This window comes from Lycorma delicatula, chromosome 3 (assembly GCF_047948215.1).
Source record: "Lycorma delicatula isolate Av1 chromosome 3, ASM4794821v1, whole genome shotgun sequence".
Lineage (NCBI taxonomy): Eukaryota > Metazoa > Arthropoda > Insecta > Hemiptera > Fulgoridae > Lycorma > Lycorma delicatula.
The window spans coordinates 98,373,775-98,397,360 of record NC_134457.1 but is presented as its reverse complement, the minus strand read 5'-3'; the positions used below and the strand labels follow the sequence as shown (position 1 = coordinate 98,397,360).

The following is a 23,586-nucleotide window of genomic DNA, read 5'->3' as shown; positions in this document are numbered from 1 at the left end:
ATAAATGTAGCAATTGGTGGCATTAATTTTTTAACAAAATTATAAAGGGAAGGGGCAGTTTTAGTCATTTTACATTTTTGTATTTTGATAGTGGCGATAAAAAATTGAGGTTTACTAAAATACAAGAACTTATTAAGCTGTTTAAAAGTCAATCGGATTAAAAGTTTTAAAGTTGTAAGTCAATCGGATTTAGGAGGGGGAATATCATCATTTCTAAACAGTATTTTGAAAACTTTTCACCAAAAAAGGTGAAATTTGGCCCAAATATCTGGAAATTCCAGCTTTGGACTGATTTTCGATTCTATCAGACAAGGGGATATTATGGTACCCATATATTTTTTCCCGAAGGGGTATCCCGGGAGTCGTTGCCCAAACATAAGGAACTGATTCAGGACTTCAGGACATCAAAATAAACCACGGATTAAAATATTTTAATGAAATTTAGTGCCCGTGCACACTAAAAAAAATGTCTAAAGAAGTAAATAAATTTGAAAATTTTACCTTTAAAATTCCAAATTGACGGCCACTAAAATGTTTTACTCGTTAATAGCTTTGCGAATATTAGTTCCATCTATTTTTACTAAGATATTAAGACTTTTATTGAGAACAAAACGGCACATCCTTTGTTCAAATCTGTTAATAAACCGCTGAGATATCTGAAAGTATTAAGTAGATCGCAAAAATTGTGCGTGAAAACAGGTAAAAAATTTATTAGTTTTATTGTAACATCATTAAAGAGATTTTATATTAAAAGCGGGAATTTAACTAAAATGTTTTTTTAAAAGAGAATCATACAACTGGTTTATTTTTTTTGTCGGTAAATAATGGTTTCTACATTTTATACCTTCTACCACCTAGTGAAATACCGCCAGAATCTCAAAATAAAACTTTCTAGAAACCGATTCTAAAAGTTTACTAAATCTGTTATCTAAATTCCATTTCCAAAGTCGTTTACTATTTTTATTTCATAATTGAAAGAATCAATTTTAAATTATAATAATAAATTCATTACTATTTAAAAACCTTACGGTGTATTTGAAATAAAAATTTACCAAGGGTGAAGCCGAAAAAGTTATGCAAACCTTTACCGGCTTTTTTTATGGGAACAGTTATATATCATTTTAATTTTCTTGATTAAGCAAAAAAATCTATGTAGAAAATAATTTTAAAATGAAGAATTTAAATATTTGCATTTAAAAAATCTACATTCAGATTTTATAACATTGTAATAATATTAAAAAAGTTCTCTGAATTCATATTTACTTGTTTTTCGTTCTGAAATCATTAAGATAAAACAACCTATTGTTTTTATAAAATAATAAGTTCAAGGTAAGTTTATGAATACAAATCAGTCTAAAAGTTATCGTTACAAAGATTTGTGTACTTAAAAATATTTTCAGGCTGTAAACAAACAAGAAGTTCAAGAAGTTCTGGTTTTTTCTTCTTATGCCTATAATTCTGTAGAATCGTCCAGAGTTAAAAAATTCAAAACTCAAAAATTCAAAATTCAGAGAGAAAAACTTCAAAGCGCGTGGGTCATTCTGACAGCGCCTCGTAAACTCGTTGTAAGCGCGTGTTTTTTATTATCAGGATCACAAAACAGCAAAAATGAACTACGACGATCATTTAGAGTTCTTTGTTGTAAACTATTGGACTTCTTTTCATGAAATAGACTTTAAAACATGAAATTACTGCTACGATTAAAGCCATCCTATTTGATTTTCTTACTTCAGAAGTATGCCAGACAATTTATGCAGTGTAATATGAGTATATATATAAATATCAAATATCCTTTCTCACTTAAATGTTAGATCTCCTTGTTCAAGTTAATAAGGTCTTTTCGAATCTCTCAGATCCATCATCAGTTATTAATAAAACACTACAATTAACAAAACATTGAGGTACTTCGTCATCAAAGTTAAGACTGATTAAAAGTATTAGCCATATGTTAGCATGCAGATGTTAAAACAAACTTAAATAGATCATTCTGTTCAAAATTTAAGTTGGCTTTAAACATCTGGATATTAACATCTGGCTGATAATTTTTATCAGTATTAACTTTGAAGACGAAGTACCTAATGTTTTGTAATGTAAAAATGTTAATGTAAATGTAAATGTAATGTAAATGTTAATTGTAATGTTTTAATAACTGATAATGAATCTGAGAGATTCGAAAAGGCCTTATGAATTTGAAGAACAAGGGGAGATCCAACATTTAAGTGAGAAAGGATGAAAATGATGTTAACTTGAAGTTAAGATCAAAATTACTTTGTAGGTGTGTATCTGGTGTTTTATAAATTATGAATAATTATATATATATATATAAATTTAAATATTGTGTTTCTCTTAATATTTAATTATCGTTAAGTTATATTCATAAGTAAGGGAAATCCCAACAACGTTTAACCTTTTTCTAAAGGCTATTTAATTAAACATTTACTTTAATATATTTAAAAACTATATCCTTTTCGATATCCTCAATTTATATAAAAACTATGTTATAAACTATTCAATTAAAATTTTTTAGGCAACCAAAATTATTTTTTCGCATTCATTTAAGAGACATTTTAATTAGAAAATTAATCAATTACTTTACACCCAGTATTTCTTCTTATCTTAAACAAACTCAAACAGTTCAGTTTACAAAAAAATACATTTTAATCTTTTCACAAAAATTTTGATTTCTCTGACGAAGTGGTAGCATCTCAGTCTTTCATTCGGGTTTTGAAGCCCGAAAATGTGTTATTTCTTTTTCATCCTTTACAAAATTTCCATTCCATATTCCCCCGCACTAGTTTCAAGCTTATGTAGTTGATTAATCACAAAGAAGAATTAACCGAGTCATCCTATCCACTGACTAATAAAAATATGGTTATTTAAATAGAGAAACGAGTATATTATTAATTTTTAATCCCAAATTTTGGTTTCTAATTTTTTTCCCGATCATTCTTCTTTGCTATATTTTATTTTCGTAATGTATACCTTGAAATCTGATGAACTAGTGAACAATAATCAACCCCTCCCCCACAGCTGAGAGAGATGAGAATGATATGTATGACATGTAAATGAGGTGTAATCCTGTACAGATTCAGACCGTCCATTCCTGAGACGTATGGTTAATTGAATACCCTAACTACCAAAATACACCAACCAGTATTCACTGTCTAGTACTCAAATCCGTGAATAAAAGCGACTAGCTTTTACTAGGATTTGACTTCGATTTCAAAAATCAGCTGTTGAACAACTCATTTTCGACGACGAGTTAACCACTAGGACTAGGTGGGTTATATGTCTTTATTTTATTTTATTTAATTAGTAATTTTTTTCTTTTTTTTCATATAATTATAAATTTATAGTAGATTAGTAGGTAAACAGTCAATTTTCACAATTAATTATGTTGTTACAATTGATTATATTTTAGTTATTGTTTAGATAATCGGTATGTGTGAACAAAATTATGATTTACTGTGTGTTTTCTTAATATAAAATAATTTTTAGAAAATTTCTTTATGGAGGTTCTGAATATATTTGGGATACATTGTATGTAGTAGACAATGACTTGGGATCCATTATTTTGTAGACAACAGTTTATAATGACTTCCATAAAAGTTTACCGAAGGATAATACAATTTTAGATTTCGTTAATAACCAGGCTGATCAGATTGATTTTTTTTTTTTGTAAAGTGAAATTTACGTAACATCATTACTGAAACACTTTCATTTCTTCTAAAACCAACCTACAACAAATACAACCGTTATGATGAACTTTTACTGTGACAAACTCACTTCTTTTACACGTAGAACTATTACTACCTACCACTACTATTACCAGTATACTTTTTATTATTATTATAATACACTGAGGAGAGCATACTACAACGTAATTTAATCAACAGTATAATCATTTATTCTATTGTGGCCAAGAATAACTGGGTTTGGTTCCAGTAATAAAATATAAAGTAAAAGGCTAAAAATAGCTTTATCAAAATAAAATTAATTTGGAAAAAGCCGCCGCAGAGTATAAAAAACTCAATTCTATCTATGGATTAAGAGAAAACAGGCTCAATTAGAAATTATTCACAAATATTTTTAATAACATTATTCTTGAGATGAACTTATGAGAATATATTACAACAGATACGAGTATTATATATGTGCAGAATAGATGGGATTGAGAAATACATATATTTGAGAAACACTCAATAGCAAAGAAGTTTGAAACAAAATACAATAGACTAAAACAAAGCTGTATCAGGCAAAGGAAGCCAACAAGAAGAAAAAATTTACTTCGCAGCTCATTGAGCTGGATTTGAGAAAGAGTTAAAGAATACTTTTTAAATAAATTTTGGGTTATACGGGTATAAAACTGAATACTGGAGGTAAAATATGAACTGAGACCCGATTAAGATGTAATAATCTATCGTGAAGAAGGAAATTTGATTGAATATAGAGAAACGATAATAAGAGTAAGAGTGAATGAAGTAAACAGTAATATGGGGTTATGCTACTCAGCAGAACATTGAATACACCCCCTAAGAACTAGGAAGTTTTGATAAACGTATCTGATGGCAACATATCAATTTTAAAGAAATATCAAAAACGTTTCCATAGATAAAAACAATAACATTTTAAGATAAGTTGTAGAATTCCTACTTTTAGAGGCTGGTACTGAATCACTGCTGATACTAATCTATATAAATAAAATGTAAGTGTTCGTTTGTACAAAATCTTAAATCTCCCAAAGTTTTTCACCGATTGCTTTGAAGTTTTTACACAACGTTGAATTCAAATAAGCGCGTGTTTCCATATACCTAAGATGTCATACATGTGACAAGTAAACATGCATGTGACATGCGGTTTTTAAAAAGCAGCGCTGTCTGTTGAACGTAAAAGTACGCTATACTAGATATTTTACGATTCCATTTCAATGTTTACGCCGCTATAGATTAAAAAACTACTGGACCGATTTAAGCGCGGGGAAAAACGGAGAAAAGGAAAAGTCGGAAAAGTAAAATAGGGAAAAATCGAAAAAGGTAAAAAGGGGAAAATATAAAAAAGGGAAAACGGGGAAAAAGAAAAACGGAAAATCAAATGGAAAGGGGAAAGGAGAAAGAAAGAAAAAGTGAAAGGGGGAAGAGGAAGGGAAAGGGGGAAGAGGAAGGGAAATGGGAAAAGGAAAAGAGTAAACGTGGAAAAGGAAAGGTGAAACGGAGGAAATGGAATACGGCAAAAATGAAAAAGGGAAAGGAAAAAAGAAAAGGGGAAATGGAAGGAGGAAAAGGGGAAATGGAAGGGGGAAAAGGAAACGGTCAAAAACTAACATCTAAACTAACTGACATCAGCTGATTTTGCGATGATGAGTTTAACCACTAAACTAACCCGGCGGGTTAATGTAGTTTTTTAAATTGTTTAACAAAGAAATAACTTGACACAATCGGCAATACGGTTGCCTAATATCACCGAAGGTTCCGGATTCGACTTCCGGTTAAAGAACAGTAAATTTATAACGAATAAATTCCAATGTATATTCATTAATGGTCTCGGTTATATGAATGAATAAAATATTATTTATTACATAAAAAAACATAAATTTTGTATAGCAATATTTGCAACGTTAATTAAATTATTAATTTTACAATAATTTGCACTATAATTACATCTTTATTTTTTGTGCCTATCTTTACTTCGATAAAACCTATAAATTTAATGCAACAACTCGATTGTCTTTATCTCATAAAATCTATTTAGACTAATTAGAAATATTAATTAATAATTTTTATAGCATCCTGATGAAAATATTAAATCTTTTTAATACATCTTCTCAGGAAGATTTTTCGTGAGTAATATTCTCATAATTACTGGTTAGTATATTAAAATAGGTTAATATATATTATTATAGCCTGCGAATGAGAAAAAACATTTATTTGAAACGACAGGAAAATGTACACTAATAATTTAATATTATTTAAAAACATGACTAAGCCTTTTTTTTATTATTAAGGTTTTTGTTTTTTATACTATCTATAGAATTACATTAAACATCATAAAAGAAATGGGGAAAACGTGTTCGCTTTTTACGTAGCATTACGTAATATCAGTCGGCGGATAAAAGCTTTAACTACAATATCAATTATTTTAAAATTTTATTTCAGTTTTATTAGTTAAACTATTATCATCAATTAACTTGCATTAACCTAAAATTCTTTCGTAATTTGAACATTTATGATCACTTTTGCAATACAATATTAACAACCCATATTATTTAATAGTATAAAATACAAAATTTATCTCTGTAATTATAAAAAATTTGGATAAAATATCAGTTTTTTCTTAACAACTCTGCATTAAAAACAAACACATACTCATAAGAGGTGGATAGAATGGCAATACAAGAGTGGATAGATGTCCTCTCATGAATAAAACCAATAAATGGAAAAATATATTTTAGAATTTTCAAACAAAAAATAATGAAGGTAAACAAAAAGGTGTGTTCAGATTCAAAGGCAAAATAATAAAAAGGGCTGTATTTAAAGACCTATAAGTTGAGGAATGAAACTTTTAAGAAATTAACTGAAAGACAAACCCTTTTTATCACATAATAAAACAATAAGAAAAACATAATTAGATAGCCCTAAAGAAATAATAAAAAAAAAAACAATAGTTAAAAACGTGCTTAGTACATTTAAACATATCGATAATATTTTACTTATGGAAATACATAAATATGCATATGGTTTATTAAAATCCTTCACATATATCATTCTTGGCTATTCTTTTATTGGTGTTTGGAACGTTATAGAAATAGGTATAGTCAGACAAGTTTTACGATACACAAACATTATAAGTAGAAAAATATTTATGCTTGTAACTAAAGATAAATAACCAATTATTAAAGAAATACAAAATATATGACTTCCATCATCAATGATTAGCACTGTATCATCATGGACCAGATATAAACCACCAAACAAACAAGACCACAACTAAGTAAGCTTGTTAAATAAAATGTTTGAATTATCAAAGATCAGAATTTCGTATTTTTATGTGTTTTCTATTTTCTTTTACAGAGGTAGAAATTGGGCCATATGGTGCGATAACAAAAAAAAAATCACTCATTCGCAGAATTTTGAACGTTTCACTGTTAAACAATTACACAATTTATTGTATAAAGTACAAAGGAAAAATAGGTAAAAATGATTAATTCAATTAAAAGTAATAAGTTAAATTATTTAGGACGTATATGGGAAAAAGTGATATTTACTTACCTTTAGAGTGTATTCCGTTGAAAAAAAGCTGCCAACACAGTTGTTTCTGATGCACGGCTTATACAACTTAATTTAAAACATTTTATTTAAATTTTCGTTTATTTAATTGAATGATTAAAAAAAGCGCGTGTGTATACCGTATTTAATTCGCGCGGGTGTGGCGATGGTAGCGGCGATAGTCGGCACTAACTAAACTAATGTAATTTCGCTTTACGGTCGGAAGACTGGTGTAGCCGCGAGGCTTAACGCACCAAGTACCGAGTCAACCGGGCGATCGCAATCGAGTACAAGATCCAGCCAGACTAGTTACTTTTACACTTTAAATATTATTCATTTATTTAATTCTACTGCTCACCTGTGACGTCTCAACATAGCAGACGACTACAACAGAATTTTTTGGGGTGGAGGTGCGATTTTGGAAAGATTATTTTTTTGCAAATATTGTTATTTTTAATTGTTAACAAATGTGCAAAAGAAAAATATGACCTTATTTAGGCGAAATCTCGAGATACTGAGAGTGACCTTGCTCTACAGCCTTGACCTTTGAGTTGAAAATTTAATGGCATCAATGACCCTTATATAAAAGTAATCTGACCAGGTTTGGTCAAAATCAGTTCATTAGGTCTGGAGATATGATTTAGAAGCCAACACCGAACACACGTACATACGAATATTAACATCCGGAAAATTTCCAATTTTTAGTTTTTTGGGTTCCTTAGGTGTCAAAACGTCAAGATTCGGCCGGTGAAAACCGCATATGTCCAAATTGAACCGATTACAATATCTTCCCTTCTAGAGCTATAATTCTGCTATAACGCTTTCTTGACGGGAAAGTAAAATGGTTGATCGACAAAGAATTTACTGCTTAATAATAATAAGGCTTGGTTTCTCCTCACAAGTATATTATCTATTAGCAGTAGAAAAATTTTTAAAAATCAAAACGATCGCTAACATTCCAACTAAAATAACATAATGAAGAAAAATAATAATAAAAAGAAAGTGATTAAGAGTAAGAAACAGTAAATTTAAAATATATACACTATATAATATGATTATCGAACTAGTATCACTATATAATTTTTCAATGCGAAAAAGGTAATACTGACATTAAAATGCCATAAATTGATTAATATATATATATAATTAATCTTAAATGTATTTAATTTTTCAAATTAAAATATTTTTCCCTAAGGACTTTTAAAATAAACGTAATTTCAGTACATTCGTAACGGGAATGAAATGATTAATTTTTATTTATTAAATTAAGAATAAATAATTTAAAATATATTTCTCTTAAAAAGCAATTGGTTACGAAACACATTTGTATATATATATAACAGAAATATATGAGTTAACATAAGATTAATTTGTTAAAGCAAAGAAAATAAGTATTACAAAAAATTAATTTTCTTTTATTCTTAAAGTATAGTGACAGGTTTAATCTAGTAATAAACGAATAAATCCATTGAAAACACTAATTAGCCAAAGAAAGTAGGTTAATTTCAATGTGTTGTAAGACTAGTAAAATCTGATCCTTCTGTCAAAAGGAATACGTTTGAGTGGTAGAATCAATTGTACATTTCTTGTATCATATATTATTTTTACCTTGAATTTCTTTGAGTTAAGAATTACAATTCTAATGAATGCGTTTACTATGTCAGTGTTAATTCTTGTTAGAATGAACAGAGTTCGACTCAGAAACATGCGGACGCATCACGAGCTCTTTATTTCATAAACGACTGAGTTTATATTAAAATTTGATGCACTGACATCAAGAGGCGTAGATCGTACGGACCATATCGAATGACCATCACAATCGTTATTTTTTGAATTTGTTACCTCATGGTTATAATGTTCCCCTCACTCTCTCCTTTACTGTTTAGCCTCCGGAACCACCGTAAGGTATTACTTCAGAGGATGAATGAAGATGATGTGAATGAAGTGTAGTCTTGTACAGTCCCAGGTCGACCAGTCCTGAAAAGTGTGGTTAATTGAAACCGAACCACCAAAGAACACCGGAATCCACGATCTAGTTCAAATCCGTATAAAAGTAACTTACCTTTACAATGTTTACAACGACGTACGTGTACAAATGTTTAATAAAATTTCCAGTTATTTTTTTTCCCCGGGGAATTATGGAATGGTGTGGTGGGGTAGGATGAGGGAGTTTTCATCGTCAAGTCAACAACACGTAGTTTTCCTTCCACTATCTGTCGTCAAACACAATCTCTAACTTGACTTTCAGCAACTAAGCGTTACGTCTTTTATTCTACAGTACTACTCCATTTTTAAGTTTGTTTGAGACCGTTCTAGTAATTATGTAGATTTTTCACATTAGTTTTGATAAAGGTACTTTGTATTGTTTTCTCCCTTGTAACATAGCACCTTATAAACAACAAAATTTGAAAAATGCGAACAAAAAAAAACATGGGAATATAGTGAAAGATGCTCTTCGTCAATCATCAGTTTTGTCTGGTATCCCTATCGAATGGCGTTTGTAATATTTCTAATACGAATATTTATGACCCTAAGTAAACCTTCCACGATTAACCATTGCGTTTTATGCTTAATTTTATTTAAAAATGTTTCTCATTCATTTTAATTGAAAATCTTATTTTGTTAAATCCAGTACAAAAATAGTGAAGTCTATTGTTCACAGTTGTACTAATTACGAAAAATGTAACTTTTAATGCTGAAAAAACTTTTGATTATTTTATATCTGTTAAACATACACTTTACTGAATAGAGAATAATTCGTAACTATTTTTATGTATACTCGTCGAAGCATAAATAAAAAAACCGGTACAGAATCACGTTCTGTCATGCGCCGTATCACAACACTTTCTAACACAAACTTGCCTTTACGGCAAGAAAGATTAAAAATCCCATGCATGATTGTATTAAGATATTTTTAGTTTTAACATTTTTTTTATTTATTTATGAACTATGCAAATAAAAAAAAAACTAATATGAATTAAACGGTAATTTTTTAGCGTTATAAAGAATGACATTTGATCAATTATTTTTTTAACCCAATTTTATTTTACATAAAATCTTGAATTAAATTACAAAAAAACTTCAATATATATGTGCAAACTGTAATTTTTTAAGAGAGAATAAAAATTTAGTCCAGTAAGTCTAGCTTGCTCGTAATTATAAAGTGTAATTTACGCAAAAAAAAGAGTATACTTCTTAAAAGTAACATTCATTATATTACTTTATTTTGAGCTCTACGTCATTAATGATCAATAAAATATCTACCTTTCTTTTCTAATGAATATAAACATTTCATGGATAAAAATATACATACATGCCCGTATATTAGTCGATCAATTGATGTAGCGAAAAAAAATTTATTTTAAATCAAGTCTGGAGTTGTTGACCGGCAAACTTCAACGTTTTCCCCCTATAATTTCTTCTCTCGACTTGTAAGAGCATGTCCGGAATTCTTAATAATAAAATAAATAAACAAAAATAAAGATAAATCTATATATCATTTATAAAACTTTATTATATTAATAATTAAGTCGATAATTCATGTTAGTTTTTTTGTTTTTTTTACTGGTATAAAAAGAGTAATGGTTTTACTTGACTGACCAATCCTACTTTAAATTTTTACTTTAAACTGGCACAAAAGATTTGTCATATTGTAAGCTAAATATGAATTGGATGGCAGCATAATAAGAATAAATAAATAAAACTTTATCCGACGTAGTAGTTTACACGTATTTTTCTAGATAAAAAAATAAAAATAAAAAAAACACGTACATTTTCTTATAACCCCATTAACCGGTCGTCGGTTCTTCATAAAAATTTAAATCTACTTTTCTTCTTATTTCAATACTTATAATAATAGTCATTAAACTTTTATTTAAAGTCTTATAATATGCTAAATAATTTTTTTTTTATTTTAAAAATTATGACGAATAAAACTGAAATTTATTTATTATATATATGATTAATTAGTTAAAACTCACCAAAAAATAACAAAAAAACAGTATTTCATTCAACAAACGCAGCGTGCGCTGTAAAGTACAGGTGATGCCAAAGCAGTTTAGTTAACAGTTAATAAAAGAATGACCCTGGACTAGTGGACTAGCATGTATTATAACTCAGTACACGAGAATATGACTACAGAGAATAAGTGAAAGGTGGGAGGGAGGTTTTAGTTAGGCTCTCGATGAGAGAATATGTGTTTCAGATTACATACATAAACATAAAGCGTAGGTTAACACAAGTATACTCGGTCACTGCTCCATAAAATTAAAATACTGTACTTTTAAATGTTGGCCCTGTTTAGAAAAGCTACATACACGAAACAATAAAACTAGTTGTTTTTTTCTACTTCCGTTAATTAGTCTATTGTGTTAACAAATAGAATTTTTGCAATACGTTTCCGTTATACGAGTAAAACGAAAAAACGTTATCGGGCAGTAAATTAATTCTTTGAAAAGATTGTTAATTTATTTTATTCGTTAATCAGTATGTAGTTAAAAAATTTTAAAAACCAACAATTTTAAAATACATTTAAATGTGTTATCAAAAGAAGCATAGTGCGTTGAATTTTTTCTTATACGATCAATTCACCACATAAACTCAAAGGTTTTGTGTAATAATAGAGAATTAACAATTCATAACGTATGAAAAATACCACGTCTAAACGTGATTCAAACCTATGGAACATTTATATAAAATATTTCCTTCATAAAATATTTCAATTTTAAAGTTTATTTAAAATTAAAAATCTGATGTAGACACCACACGACTTCCTTGTACGCCTGTTAAATTACATACACACATTTTTTTTAAATGAAAGTACATAAAATTTTATTTCATTAATAACTTCTTTTATTTTTTCATATTTTTTTTTATTGTTATTATTTAATTATTATTTATTGTAAAATTTGTTTTACAATCTGAGGTTAATAATTTATTAATAAATGAATATATTTAAATTAAAAAAAAGTTAAAAAAAAAGGAGATGAAGTCGGATTTGAACCGATGTGCCTTCCCCTTGTAAGAACAAAATATTTCGTTAATTAAAATGTTGTTTGGCTGTAACTCTGGAACCGAAAAAAATAAGTACTACTTATGATATATCGTTGAAAATCTCTCAATGAGGGCTTATTACTGCAATTAAAAAAAGTCCAAAATACAATTTTTTGAATTTTGGGCTTTTTTGGACACTTTTGGTCCATTCGATTGCAATCAAAGGGGAAGGGAAGGTACACAACTAGATGGTACAATAGTCCTAAATCCAAATTTCAATATTCTACGGCTAATCGTTTTGGAGTATGCGAGGTACATAGACACGTACATACAGACATCACGCCGAAACTAGTCAAAATGAATTCAGGAAAGGATATTTCCGTTGAAATCTGAAAACTGAAACTTTTTGCGATCACAATACTTACAAGGAATTAAAAGAGTTTTGTAATCTAAAAATTAATGTTTAATAAATCAGTGAGGAAAAAATTCTTAGGTGTACGAAAACAAATTCCTACGTAGTTTCACTGTTAAAAGTTAAATTCAATCCCACTATTTTTTATTGTTCAAATTCATTTTAAATGAATCCTTTATAAATTTTACTGTACAATGAAACAATTTTTTTTTCAAATCGATTACGGTCGCTATACACAACGCCTTGCTATAGATCCCATTAACATGTTTATTGCTATAAAAATACTGCCCAGTCAAATTTTTTTCCTGAAATAATTAAACTTAAAATGTTAAAAGTTACAAAAAAAAAGAAAAATGACTTAGGAAAAAACTCACGATACAGGAGATCTTTATTTTTTTATCGAAAGTTTGTAAAAGAGATTAATTGTTTCCGATAGAGCGTATTCTCTAGCCCGAGAAAAATGTATTTTTTTTAAAATATATATATATTTAAAAATATATATATATTTAAAAATATATATATGTATATTTTGAATCGATTTGTTTCCCAATGTCAAGGAATTCTTTTCAAAATCGCATTCTTTGATCATAAAAAGCAGTAATCTAGCTTCTCGCCAGACAACTAGGGGTCTCTTATTTTATAATTTTTGATTTAAAAAAAAAAATTAATTATTTTTATGTTCGGGAATAAAAAGTACGGTTAAAAATAATTAAAAACTTAATTTTTTATTTATTTTTTCAAAATGATTAATGTTTTAAATTCTGCTAAATAAATGCTGTATTTAAGAAGAGGTCCAAAGAGTGTTAAAGGAAATACAAGAAAATTGCAGTGATTCTATAGATTTTGATTTTATATACATCATTATGATGAACGTTATGGGTAGGCCATGCAGCCTGTTGCATTTCCATAGATTCAACCCCTCAGTCTCACAACAGCTCTCTCCATCTCTTCCTCGGCCGTCCTCTTTTTTTCATATCAACCACTCTATAATCCCAGATAATCCTTGGAATCCTATTTCCATCCATCCTGTCTACATGACTCATTCACTGCTGCCTAACTTTTGCAATCATCCTTCCAATAATGTCGACTCCTCATTGCTGACTTACCGCACCGCTCTGATATGATCCTTCAATGAAACACCCAACACTCTACGCTAAAATTTAATTTCCGTAGATTCAATTCTTCGACTTTGATGTGTAGTAAGAGTCCAAGTCTCAGAATCATACAGAAATGCCGGTACTGCTGTAGTTTTCTAAAATTTAATAACCGATTCCTTCCTTACTTTGCCTGCAAGAGTCCTTTGCACGGAAACTAGCAGCTTCTGAAGTAGTAGCTTATTATCAACATATTCCAATTTAAAAAAAAAATCTGGCAATACAGTTGTTTTTTATGTACGGCTTACACACACAATTTAATTTAAAATAATTTCATTTTGTTTAAATATAATATTTTTTCATTTATTTAGTCGATTCTAACTAACGCGCATACCATATTTAATCCGCGTGCGTGTGGCGGTACTAGCGGTGACGGTCGGCACTAACTAAACCAATGTAATTTCACAACTTCCGTAGAACAAATTTCGCTTGTACAAATGTCAGAGCTGGTGTAGCCGCGAGGCTTAACGCACCAGCCGAGTCAACCTGCCGATCGAGTTTGAGACCCAGCTACACCGAGTTACTTTTTTACACTTTAAATATTATTCATTTATTTAACTCTACCGCTGTCACCAATGATGTCACAACATAGCAGACAACTACTATAGCAATTTTTTGGGTTGGGGGTGCGACTCTACAAATTTTATTTTTTTGCAAATATTGTTATATTTTACTTGTTAACTAATGTACCTAAGAAAAATATGACCTTAATTAGGAGAAATCTCGAGATACTGAGGGTGACCTTTCTCTACAGCCTCATCCCCTTGACCTTTTAAGTTGAAAATTTAATTGGATCAATGTCCCATATATAGAAGTAATCTGACCAATTTGGTCAAAATCGGTCCAGTAGTTCTAGAGATATAAGTTATTTAGAAGCCAACACCGAACACAAGTACATACGAACATTAAAATCCGGAAAATTTCCATCCGTTTTTTTTTTTTTTTGTTTTTGGTTCCTTAGGAGTCAAAACGTCAATATCCAGTGAAAACCGCATATGACCAAATTGGACTGATTACAATACCTTCCCTTCTAGAGCTCTGCTATAACGCTAAATAGACGGAAAAGTAATACTGTAACGAGACCGGTAAAGCGAACCTGAGTAACGGATTTCCACAAATTATTATGACAGTAAAAATTTAATAATTGGAGGAATCCAGAAATGGACTAAAAGGAACCCTTTTAGTAAAGGTCCACTTAACAATGGTCTTTTGTAACACTGCCTTCTGACTCACAATGAACAAATGTTTGTACCGTGCAAAGAGTTACCGGACCAGGTTAAGGAATGCATGAGAACGAAAGGGCTCGGTCGATAGTTCTCCACGCTTCGAGTCGGGTCCGACCCGGCAGGTAACAAAGATAAGAATATAAATCCCCGGGAAGACCAGTTAAAGAAGAGTTCTGCGAACCAGGCCAGCAAGGAGAAGTGCGAGTCTGCGAGACGTCAGTCAGTCAGAATATTCTGCGAGGTGGACAGTGGAAGAGCGAATTTCCAGTGTGATTTCAGTTCGACACGATTAATGTATCGCCACGAATAATTCCAGTAGACAAGAAATGTTAACGGTGAGTTACTGTAAGACTATAGTGAAAGAAATAATGTACACTAAATTTCATTCATAAACTGTTAGGGTAGTTTTATTTGTGAACAGCAACGGTATTCACAATGAAAGAACTTTGTTCTTGTCTATCTATTGTATTATTGTTATTATTATTACTACAAGACTAGTGGTTAAAAGTGTTAAGACTAGCGGTCATGCTATGGAATTCTGCTTTTCCATTCTATTTATCTACCTGTAAATAAATCCTGACGATTATTTTAAATTTTGTTTATATGATTATTTATTTGTTATTAACATGTAATATTATTATCGTTTACTATTATTATTATTATTATTATTGTCTATTATTCTGATTATTATTGTGATTGTGATTACTATGATTAATATTTGTTTATTTACTATTTTCCATTAATTGTTTTACTGTTGTCGCTTATTACTATCATCATTATTTTATCAATAAATTCCAATTATATAAATATTGCCAATCTGTCAATATCCTGATCGAGCCGCAAGGCGAATACAGATGACAACCCAGATAATAAAATGTAGTTTTGTTCTAATATATTCACTATCTTTGTACGCACAAATTCCTTACCTACGAAGCCCGACATCCTCGTCTTCTTAGTTGATATCTCTAAATTGTATCGGCTTACTATGAAATGTAACCTAAATAAACACTGCCAATTGCAAATCTGTCTCCAAATTGTCCAAAACCACCCGGTCATCGGAGTGTACATGTATTTTGTGTACTATATATTCATAACTTTTCTATAAAAATTTTTATTATTAATTTTTTTAATTTATATTATTCCTGTGTGTATATAGTTTACAATATCAGAAGTCAGTAGGAAACCACTTCACACCTCACCTCCCCTAATAAGTCTCGCGGAGGATACTTGTTATTCTTAAGAATGATTATATAATTTCTGGGAGTAACGTGACACACGTTAGTTGATACCATAACCTTTAAAATAGTTAACACCTTCAAGGTACAACACCCTTATAACCTTCTACACACATAAAATTAGATAACACTTATTTTAAGATTATAACGTGCATTATTTTTTCGCTTTTCTTACAACCAAATCTGAATTCGTTCATAAAACAATTTCAAACAATCCTGTATTTTTTTTTTTAAATTACCTATCTCCGTGGCGGAGTGGTAGCGTTTCGGCCTTTCATCCAGAGTACCCAGATTCGAATCCCAGTCAAGTATGGCATTTTTCATAAGTTACAAAATTTCCATTTTCACATTTCCACGTACAATTCATCAGTCAATTTATCTATCCTAATTACTTTTTATTTTTTAACAGACGCTTTTAAAATTTACATGAATTTGTTTTCGGGTTTTGTATTTGTTTTGTTTTTGTTTCGGAGCTTTTTGTGGTTATTGCTGTTGTAATAACCCCATAATAACTTTACATATATTTTTGAAATCCTTTTCAGAAGAACTTTTTTTCTGATCTTTCACTACCGACATTTCATGAGTTTATAAAGTACTTCGGCTTATTAACTAGTAAACCAGTATTCACGATCCAATTACTGCTACTTTAACAAATTCTCTATTTCTGCTGCAGAAGCACACTTATAAAGGGAAAGTATAGGATCAGTTAAAATTTTAGGTTTTGAGGATTTTACAAATAAAACTTTAGTCCAGAATAACATTAAAAAAAAGTTATAGATATTTCTGAAAGATGTATTGGTGTGAATGTGGGTTAATACCCCGTAGTAGCTTAATATAAATTCTACGAAAATAGCTCAAAATATAAACGGGGTATTGGTAGTATTAAATTTTGAACAGAATTAAAAAAAAGGGTCAGGTAGTTTTTAACTTTTCATTCAGTGATCGTATAAAATTAAACCTTCGTACGATAAATTACTTTTAAAGTTTTTTTAAAATTCCAACGTTTTAACTCAGTTGTAATGGGAGGGGAGATATTCAAAATTATCTCTGAACAGTTTTTTTTATGTCGTGAAAACCCGTTGATCAAAAAGTTGAATTTGACTAAAATATTTGGCTATATAAATATTCCAGCATTGAACTGATTTTTTACTACACCGCGGACAAGGGGATATCACTTAAAGCCAGTATTTTTTTTCTTTAAACCATAAACTTTTAACTTTGATGAATAACGTTGCATCAATTTACCACAACTAATTTTAGCAAATATTTACTCCAGTAAATAAACTTTCAGGCTCCAAAAAACAAGGGAGCTGAATGGGGCCTGAACGTAAAGTAATTTTTTAAACTTTAACTTTCAGTACAGAAAATCCAATTACATCAAGTATGAATTTAGAGACATGAAAAATTAAAAAAAAGAGGATCCCATGAGGTAGCTGGACCCAAAATCTTTTAATAAGAATTTTGATTCTTTTCTAATTATACTTTAAATACTACATCATTTTTAAGGTAAAAGCATCATTTGATCAAGGGATCAAAATCGATCAGTAGTGTAGTTATGCCACTTGACGGACAAGTTCAAGATCATCCAACACCGCTCGGTGAGGTGCGGCATGTGTAAACTCCCCGTGCGAGGCTAGATCATGAACAATTTTTACATGATACAAACATTGTTGCAGTTTCGGTTTATGTACGTTTATGTTTGTATCATGTGAAAATTGTAATGGTCTAGCCTCGCACAGGGGAATTTACAAATGCCGCACCTCACCAAGCGGCGTCGGACGACCTTGAACTTTTCCGTCAATTGGCATAACTACACTACTGACCGATTTGATCCCTTGATCAAATGACGTTTTTACCTTAAAAAGTATGTAATATTTAAAGTATAATTAGAAAAAGAATCAAAATTCTTATTAAAAGATTTTGGGTCCAAACTGTAACAAACATGATACAAATATAAATGTACGTGATATAAACATAAACGATCATGAAACAGCATAAAACAAATAAACATACATAGAAACATGAATATAAATGATCATGATACAAACATAAATGTACTTAATAAAACAAAAACGATCATGATAAAGATTGGTCTAGCCTCGCACAGGGGGGTTCACACATGCCGCACTTCACCCAGCGGCGTCGGATGACCATGAAATTGTCCGTTAATTGGTATAACTACACTATTTCAGACCCAATTTTTTTACTCAACGTTTCGATCTTTTTCACAATTGTGAGTGAAATACGCTTCCGATACCTGGTTAGTCAAACCAATAAAAATATTATTTTCTCTATTAATATTTTATAATGGTCACTTATTTTATTAAACAAAATTATTACCTTCATAGCACTAAAAAGTGTTTGAATTTTTTATACGTAAAAGCGAATAATAATGTTAACAATTTTTATTTAAAAATTTACTAAAAAACCTAATTTTATTACATTATTTTCATTTTTAATTTTTGTTGAAAATAAGGAACAGCTGCCGGGAAAGTTTTGTAATACTAGTTTTATTTTAATGGTTTTGTACCAGACGCTTGCGCAATTGAAAAGAGTTGTTTGATATTTCTTTCATTTAAATTAGTAAAGACGTTCCCTGGAATTACAGATAAACAAAAAATAAATATATCATCCAAACACAATAAAGTTTCTGAAATAAACAGGTAGTAAGAATTGGAATATTTACAGATAATTTTTTTTTTCAGACTTCACCATATTGCTTATAGCCACCCTGAATCGGCAAGTTTTTCTTTCATCTTCAGATAGATAATAGATATTTATTCTTATGATCAGCAATATAAAAATATAAAGATTATTTTTTTTTGTAATTTTGTAATTAACTAGTAAAAATCGACGTATTATTATCCAGGAAAAAAATGGGAAAAATATCGTATAATAGAAAATTATTATATGAGTTTCACGAATTTACTCGTAATTATGTGAACAACTTCGAAGAAAAGTAAATTGTTATATTTATGCAACAAAACTTTCTCCTGTAACAAATAATATGCAGGCAGCAAATAATATAAGGTATACAGTATTATTAAAGCAATTTATTATTCAACACGCGGGCTGCTGATTGATTATTTGTCCATGTTTAAAATTCCTGAATATAAGTCTGATATTAATAATTTTTTATCAAAATAAAAATTATCAACTTTCCCATTAATTCTATGGAAAACGTTTTACACCAGTTTCCTCAATTTTTATTTTTTCGTAATGTATTTAATGAGTTTTATTCTCTTGTTGATACAAGCGTGTTAGGAGGATACCAACGTTAGGTAAAAGGAATAGTTACATCCACTTACCATTAACTTCCATTATTACCTAACTTCTTTGATCATAAAAATAAGAAGTGGTGTACTGACACAGCTAAGGCCATTAATTTTATCAGGATATTATAAAAGATGCAAAATATAACAAATAAAAAAAATAAAATTACGCTCGAGATGTAATTTAAGAGTTTGAGAATAGTATAAATAATCAATATCTTATTGGTATAAAGTATTCAGCAGACTTCATTAAGACCAACATATCAGGCTATTCTGCAATCAAATGAAAATTAAAAATAAAATTCTAACACATTATACTACGTATCAAATAAATGCAAAGTTGATATAGAAAACAAATTATCAGAGTGAGTTTACACGATAAAAGATTCTATTTACGTTAAAACCATTAATAGGTTCTTCATGAATGTATATTTTATGAGCAAATGCAAAACGTCCAATCGTCAAATAGTCAAAATAATTACCATCAAACACATTTGGGACGGCATAAGCCCGGTTTAGAATGCGAGGAATGAAAAGCACTACACGTCAGGAATTACGAGTGCTTATGCTCGTAAGCATTGTTTCAAAAGGGTAGTAGTTTATAAAGGTGATGAAGAGTTTCACTGCACAAAAGTAATACGTTTAAACAGCTTTATTCAATGTTCTAATTAGTACAGAAAGCGAATATACATACCCCGTTTAGTCATAAATAACAAACTGAGAGGTTGATGGTTATGAAGATTCGGGAAGATATCGAATTTAAAAAATATTTATATATATATGTATTTATTTATTTAATTTCATTAAAATCATTAAGATTATTAAAAATTAAACCAAATAACCCTACATGGGAATTACCGAAAGAAAGAAAAAGAAGTAGGATATAAGAAAATATATAAAAATAAATATCAATAATGTAAGTCTTCTAGTAATTAATCCTGTTATTTTTTATTTTCAGAGAATGTATTTATAAAACACTTTTTCTTTTCTTTTTTGAAATGTGTGTATGTTAGGTAATGTAACTAAAATAATCCATTTCGGCACGCCGGAAGGCGGAGGTAGATTTCATCGGCGCTAAGTAGGTGATAAAAAAGATTTCCACCTTAAAGTTAAGAAAAACTTAAAATTTACTCATTACGACAATGGTTGCATGTGAAGTAAGTTCACATGTTTAGCAAACGACAAGCCCCATCTTCTTACAGTTCCAGCAACATTTTGGTCATCCTTTGCCGTAAGGGTTGGTCACATCAAAAATTGTTTCAGACAAAAGGTTTAGGTATGTTTAAAGGACTAACGACCACTTTAAACCGATTCGATACTGTGCCTATTAAGAGAGGTATTTTTGTCTTCAAAACCCCATTTTTTCCACCCCCTGGGCCAATGGTTGGTGATCAAAAAAATTTACTTAGATAGGTTTTAGGCCCTTATCCAAAATATAGTCGAAACTTTTAACGAATAATATATTTTACTTAATTAGAAAGTTATAGCGATATATTTTTTCCGAAAAAGCCCCCTTATTTCCACCCCTATGGTCCGATTTTGGCCGTTAACGATCTCGACCGAGATTTTGGAAGGAGTTATTTTTAAGGAACGATTTGAAAGTGATAGGCGCAAAATTACGCAAGTTATCGTGTCCACAAGAAAGTGAAATTATATATATATATATGTGTGTATGTAAATATCTCTCTCTCCCTCTCTCTCTCTCTCTCTCTCTCTCTCTCTCTCTCTCTCTCTCTCTCTCACTATATCTCTATATATATATATATATATATATATATATATATATATAGAGAGAGAGAGAGAGAGAGAGAGAGAGAAATCTATATATAAACCTTCGTGCTAACGGTGGTTTCGGGGTCTGGGGGATGTGAAACGCGAAGATATGTCGAAATTTTCCGGAAGTCGAATCATGGTACCCATTACAATAGGTAGTTTTCTTATGAAATCTACCTAAATAGGGCTGTAACCGACCTGGCTGAAATATAAGTTGCATTCGAAGTTGGCAACCATAACCATTCTCAAAATAACGGCATACGATAACACATTCCAAGCCTATTAAGGAAACTGATGGAGTGAGGTGGATATCCGTTACCTTCTTTATCATGCCAATCATACAGTCACATATCGATGTACCGAGCCATCGATATGCACAAGATCTTTTGTCCTATAAATGACAACTTTATTCTTTTCATTACAGGTACTGATTGTACATTGAACATTATCACGTTCAGAGAAATTAACTATCCCACTTATACTTTAAAAGATTTGTATTCGAAAACTGGGAAACATAAGCATAAACCACCGATCTCCGTGACGAAGTGATAGCGTTTCGGCCTTTCATCCGGAGGTCTCGGGTTCGAATCCCAACCAGACATGACATTTTTTCATACGCTACATGATTTTATTTTTATATTCCATGTATAAGTTTCAAAACTTCTGTGTAATTTCATCAACCAAAAAATAAAAATAAAATAAATTAATAGAATAAACCCCAACCTCTAGTGAAAGGAGTGCATTATTTACAACAGCGGAATTTACAAAAATACGCTTAAAATATTTTATAATTTGACATTTTTATATTATACAGTTGAAACCGGAGGGTTTATGAATTTCCAAGACAAAAAAAATTAAAACATATTTAATTTGGAAACGACTGAAGGCACAGCAAAACGTAGTATAAAACCTTAGAAATTTAATTTGAAAATTGTATAATATAATAAACATCTTTGAAAAAAATGATTAAAAATAATATTTTTTTTTTAAATGCAATCTATTAATTAGGATAGGAAGAAAACACCACCTAAAACAATAAATAGCCATCAGTTCTTTAGTTTAAATGTCCAACAGAAACACAATGAAAGAATACTATTTTATAATGTTTATTTCGACTCTAAAAATTTAATCTCTATTCTTTTGACATTTATTCAACTAAAATAAATGTAATAGATTTGGAATTCATTAACATAAAATAAAAACTTATTGTATAGATGTAATAATTTAAATACTTATGAATTTAAAATTAAATTCATTAAAAAAACCATCATTGTATATATAATTAATAAAAGTAACCACAAAGTCACTTATAATAGAAATCCGAATATATAACTGAATGACCGGTAAAGAAAACGATTTAAAGAATGCGAGGAAGTAATGATTTTTAAACTGAAAAAGTTTTAATCATGGAACATATACAACTTAAAAGTATAGATTTTAAACAATATTAAATAACTTATTTACCTGATATATGTAACAGAAGTCGTCCTTTTACAATATTCAAACAATACTGATTGTTTATTTACTCTATAATATAAAAACAAGTAAGACCTTGGAGTATCAGTAACAGCGAATGAGCAAACTGTACGTCTCGAACTAGCTAAAAGCGTTAACAGTCGAGGTCACGTCTCGTAGTTTGCTCATCGTAGTCGGTCAGCTGTTGTGTGTATACCTGATGCGTAGGTTACTGGAAATCACAGAAACAAGCGAAGCTAATGAAAAAACTGGTCACATAAAAAAAACTAAAGAATATTTATACTAAATTATTCTATATTTATTATACGATCATGTACGATTTTTAAATCGTTATTTAACTGGAAAAAATATTTTTTTTTTTTTAATATTCTTTCATGAGTTTATTCATGAGTTAATGTGAGTTTGATTCCCGCTAAGAAACTGTTACACGTCATGTCATTCCTTTTATCTTCCTGGTTGAAATACCTGAAAAAGCATTTTGGAAATCATAATAATAAAATAAAAAATCACTACTGGAGTGGCCTTATTTTTTAAAAACTTACATGATCATTCAAAACACGAATGGTTCCATTCATGCATAAAATTTGTTATCTGTAATTAAAAAAATAATTTCTACATATATTATTTCTACATAACATTATTAAAATCATACACTTAACTATGGTGTAAGTGCAACAATTTTTCATAAAATTTTCAACCAGGTAGGTCTAGTGGTGAACGCAACTTCCCAAATTAGCTGATTTGGAAGTCTAGAGTTCCAGTGTTTAAGTTCCAGTAAAGGACT

General features: G+C 29.8%; 1 protein-coding gene across 2 annotated transcripts in view; it reads right to left on the bottom strand.

Annotated features, from left to right (window-relative positions):
- Positions 1–22,946, bottom strand: part of LOC142321814 (uncharacterized) — a 39,647-nt gene extending 16,701 nt beyond the window's left edge. Inside the window, exon 1 of one of the 2 annotated variants that reach the window (XM_075360222.1) lies at positions 22,791–22,946. The gene's annotated coding sequence lies outside the window, so the exon portion shown is untranslated. Of the gene's footprint in view, positions 1–11,242; positions 11,391–22,790 lie in introns of those variants that run through there. The other variant, XM_075360223.1, reaches the window with a different exon arrangement.
- Positions 22,947–23,586: the final 640 nt, after the last annotated feature.